Source organism: Arvicanthis niloticus, chromosome 25, assembly GCF_011762505.2.
Source record: "Arvicanthis niloticus isolate mArvNil1 chromosome 25, mArvNil1.pat.X, whole genome shotgun sequence".
NCBI classification, from domain to species: domain Eukaryota; kingdom Metazoa; phylum Chordata; class Mammalia; order Rodentia; family Muridae; genus Arvicanthis; species Arvicanthis niloticus.
The window spans coordinates 12,030,538-12,035,691 of record NC_133433.1 but is presented as its reverse complement, the minus strand read 5'-3'; the positions used below and the strand labels follow the sequence as shown (position 1 = coordinate 12,035,691).

General features: G+C 37.9%; 1 non-coding gene across 1 annotated transcript; it reads left to right on the top strand.

The window, feature by feature from the left end:
- The first annotated feature begins 4,349 nt into the window (after nucleotides 1-4,349).
- LOC143438705 (small nucleolar RNA SNORA17) lies at nucleotides 4,350-4,481 on the top strand. Its single transcript, XR_013107403.1, has one exon. It is a non-coding gene; the product is annotated as a small nucleolar RNA SNORA17 (small nucleolar RNA).
- The last annotated feature ends 673 nt before the right edge of the window (nucleotides 4,482-5,154 follow it).

Genomic DNA, 5,154 nt, shown 5'->3' with positions numbered 1-5,154 from the left:
TTGTCTCTCCGATTACTCCCTCCCTCCTTCTCAACCTGATTTCTCCTGGTTCTATTCCCACACACTTCCTATTCAGCCCCCCTCCCCCTGCCTCCATATCCACCCACGATGTCTATCTCCCCTTCTCAGTGAGATTCCCCACTTTGATCATCCCTTGTTACTTAGCTTCTTTGGGTCTGTAGCATGGTTATCTTTTACTTTATGGGTAGTATCCACTTATAAGTGATTACATACCATGTTTGTGTTTCTGTGTCTGGGTTACCTCATGCAGGTCTTTACTAGTTCCATCCATTTGCCTGAGTAATAAAACTCTACTGCGTAAATGTACCACGTTTTCTTTATCTATTCTACAGTTGAGCAACATCTAATTGTTTCTATGAATATAATTAAGCATTGTGGTATGATGGAGCATACAACAATAGAAACATGAAGCATCTTCAACAAATGGTTCTGTTCTAACTGGACAAATGTCTACATGTAGAATGCAAATAGATCTATATCAATCACCCTGTACAAAAAGGTTGATTTGATTCTTTTGAGTATAGGCCGAGGAGTGGTATTGCTGGGTCTTGAGGTAGATCTATTCCAATTTTTCTGAAAAGGCACCAAATAGATTGTCAAAGTGGTTGTACAAGTTTGCACTCCCACTAGCAATGGAGTAGTGTTCCTCTTACCCCACGACTTCACCAGCATCAGCTGTCAGTTGAGGTTTTGATCTTAGCCACTCTGACAGGATGAGATGGAATCTCAGAGTCATTTTGATTTACATTCTCTGATGAGTAAGAACGTTAAATATTAAGTGCTTCTCAGCCATTAGAGATTCCTCAGTTGAGAATTCCATTTATTAATTGTTGATCTTCGTGCCTGAGCTATTGGTGCTCTGTTCAGGAAGTTGTCTCCTGTGCCAATGTACCCATGGCTATTCCCCACTTTTTATCAGGTTTAGTGTATTTTGTTTTATTTGGTCTTTGATCCAATTGGACTTAATTTTTGTGCAGGGTAATAGATATGGATCTATTTTCATTTTTCTACAGGCAGACATCCATCCAGTTAGAACAGAACCATTTGTTGAAGATGCTTCTTTTTTCTATTGTATAGTTTTGGCTTCTTTGCCAAAAATCAAGTGTCCATATGTGTGCACATTTATTTCTGGGCCTTTATTTTTGGTTCCATTCAACCTGTCTGAGTTTAATGAAAATCACATGTGGTTTTTATTACCATTGCTCTGTAGTACAGCCAGAAACCAGGATGATAATACCTCAGAAGTTCTTCTATTGTATACGATTGTTTTATCTATTCTGTTTTTCATCTTTTTCCATAGGAAATTGAGTATTGTTCTTTCAAGGCCTGTAAAGAATTGTACTGGAATTTTGATGGGAACCACATTGACTCTGTAGATTGCTTTTGGTAAGATGTGTTTTCTTGATGATAATCATTCTGATTGGGTTGAGCTGGAACCCCATTTTCAGTTTTGATTCGCATTTTCCTAGTGAAGAAGGATGCTGAACATTTTCATGGTTATTTTATTCTAACTTTTTATAAGATTTTTTTCTCAAGGTTTTATAACCTTGATAACCTTTGGGTTGATAGGATTATTTTTAATCCCCTATATCTATTTCCTTGTTTTCTGCTATATATGCTCCTGAAAGAACTGTGCTGTGTTCATGTTTTTATAATAAAATATTTAAAAACAAAAACCCCCATCTCTGTTGTATATCTGTAGGGAGCTGTGGATGGAAGCATTTTTTTTATTGCAACCTCAGCAGGAGACCTCAGCTTTATATCAGTGCAGTATTTGGCCTTCAACCCATTCCCTGAAGTTTCCCAAGCGTAGGTAACTTTTTCTTTTACTTCCTAAGTAGACATGGCAACTATTGTATGTTTATTTTCGACTAAGCTTTGTTCTTGCATTCTCCATGGTACAATTCCAGAATCAAATCTGAGAAATATAATCGAGCTTTGAGGCAGGTGAATTTCAAGAAAAACTTTGTTGTTTGGTCCCTGATCTTTTCCATGCCATTATAATTAACTGTATTTTAAATACATTAATTATATTATTTTTTATTTTTATTTCTTTTGCAATGCTTTATTTGTCTTCTTGCTATTGTATTCTTTACACCTAGAATATGCTTACTTTCTTTACTCCTTGAAGCTTGCACCTGACACACCCAAACAAACTAAATGAGCAAATGGTGCACAGATGAGTCCTCTATCTCTTCCTTGGAATCAAGATGGAGTGACAAACTCACAACCACCACATTCTTCTTTTAATGCTATTGTTCATGGGGGTAAGAGAGCCAGAAACTGAAAAAATCCATCATGTATAACTTCAGGAACATGTAACATTGCTCCATAGGGTGTTCCTGGCAGATTATTCATAAGAGAAGCTACAGTGAAGCTCCCTAGCATCAAGAAACTGGTCTCATTAATGACATGGTAGAGGTAAGGCATATAGAGGTAAGCCACATAAACAGTTATACTAAGGAAAAAAATAATGTGTCACAGAATTGAAGTTCTCACACACAATCCCCAAAGTTTCACTAAAAACAGAACCTTAACTTTCATCTTGTCAAATACAAATCTCAAATTAGAGTGACTTTGAAAGTGGCTAGACTCATGGGATTCTGTGTTAACTTCTTCCACTCATTTTTCATGATATGGTTACAACCACAGGTTCTTTTTCAATAATCTTGGCCTTGCTACTTATAAAAATTTAATAGTGGATGAAATACAAATGGACTAAAGTCTGCATTTGTTATTGTAAATCCATGCTACTATTTACCCCAATTTTTTAGTAAACTTAATCTAATTACTGACCAAGACTGCCTCACATTACAATTTTCCCCTCACAGCTCTTTCTGATAAATCAAAGATAGGATTGATTTCTGCATAGTCTTCCTTCACTGTTTTTTTTTAATCTTTTTGTTTGTATCTTCCACTAAGATATTTACTCATATTTAGTCATATAGTACAGAATCTTCTAAGGATCTCATGTTAATTTCTTCAACATATTCACTAGAAAGTATCTCATTATATCTCTGGAATACAATTTGAAAGAGATTCACAGAGTCTACTCTCAGTGTTTGATTTTAGAATATCGAGAGTATAAGGCTAGAGGTGAACTGAGTGATAGCAGAGAAAAAAACTTTTCAAGACACTGCTCTGTGAAGCAGTCTTCTCACATACCCATCTTGTTTGCAGAGTGATAGAAATGGATTTGCAAAGGACACTAAATCCATAAAATGAGAAAGACAGTGGGTTACATAAAAATGGTGGAGTACTTACAGGAAGATGTAAAGACTTAGAAAGAAAGTGCAATCCCATGGGATGCTAGAAAATTCATGCAAGAACATTCAAATATTCCATCACTCTGTCCTGACTGCAACTTCTTCTATGGCCCTGATATAGAACTCATTCATGCCAAAACACCAACTCACTGAAACACAAAGATAAGATGTGTCACTCGTTTTCAATAATTTCCAACATCTTTACTACATTAAACATGTCATTCATTACTCACCTGGTTAACAGATAACCATAATGTGACAATAGCAGATATATAATATCTTAATTGTTTTGTTTAAATTTTTCACTTTGAGTTTTTAAAATGCTGTCCATTGTGAAATTTTGAAATTAGAAATGAAGTTATTGTGAAATTGACATGTGAAAATATTTCAAAGATACCACAGTGATCTTCACTTTGCTTAAAATGTAGCAAGAAGCTAAGTGTGCTCTGACTGGGAGATCACCCCTGCCTTTTATACATCTCTACTCAAAAAATATGGGAAGCAGGGGACTAGGAGGACCACTTTGGGGAGGTGACAGCTCCTTTTCTGAGCAACCATGAAGTGCAGCCCATCAAGTCACTCATGAGGAGCTCACTCTTAGCCACTCCTGGAGGCCAGGCCTTCTGTCTTCTGACTAACCCCTGAAGGAAATCTTATACTATATAATTTTTAGTTAAAGTTTCTATTTTAAGATAGTTTAAAATCACATAGAGTTGTAAAAAGCAACATGGCTAGATCCCAGGCACACTTACTCTTTAGCTAATTTTTCTGGGTACCAAAATGTTAAAAACCAAAATATAATATCACAACCAGGAACTATAATGCTGATAAAGTCAAGACATGAAGTGTTTCCATCACCATCAATAAGCTGGAGCATTGTCATTATGAAGCAATGTTAACTTTCTGTCCCTACTACCTATATAAATCCTGTTAACCACTCATGTATTTTCATATCAATCATTTCCCCAAAGATGTATCATTTTTGACAAGGATGTCAAAATAATTCAATGAGGAGAAAACTGTTTTGCTTTGTTTTGTTTCTGTTTTAAAATATAGATTTATATTGCCCCTAGAGGTGTTAGAGGTGTGGCTGCTGTGTCATGTGTGTGTCAACAGGTAGAAGAGAGGATAGAGGCTATCTCTACACTCAAAATTCTGACCCATGGATATCTGAATGATTGGCAGCCTACCACTCCTTGAAAACCTGGACCTAAGACAACCAGTAGCCATGTACCAGGGATCCCAGACAGGAAGCTAGCCTGAGATAACCACCAGTCCAGCATCGCAGAGGCTTCCAAGGTAGGGACTAAGCTGGAGACTAGAAGAACACCACCTGGGACTGGAAACCATGGGCAGGAGTGAGCCTGAGACAGATGACTCTTGCATGGTGCCATTCAGGTAGACTCAAACAAAGAGTAAGCTACTGAGACAACCAGCAGACCAGCACCATGAGGTTCAGACTGGGATCTAGCTTGAGATGACCACCAGTCGGGAGCCTCCCAGACCTGAGGTACAGCAGACCATGCCTGAAATGAGCCCTATTTGATGACATAATGCATAAGCAGAGCATAGCACTCCAGAGATCATTACCAAGATGACCCCAGGTACTCAGAGACCCTGGATTTCAGAAAGAGAAGCAAGTAAGTGGTGAGGAAATGGAGGAGAAAGAAAAACAGAAGGATGTGAACACAATGAAGAGAGGTTGAACTGGAGACTCAAAGGTACTTAGGAACGGTCTGATGTGAATAGACAGTGATGCCACCTAGGACCATGGTGGGGTCCTAGCCTGTGCTTACACCAGGGGCAATGTCTGGGTCCATGGCCCTGCAGCAGTAAGAACTGTTACTACCAAAGGCTCAGCAGATGT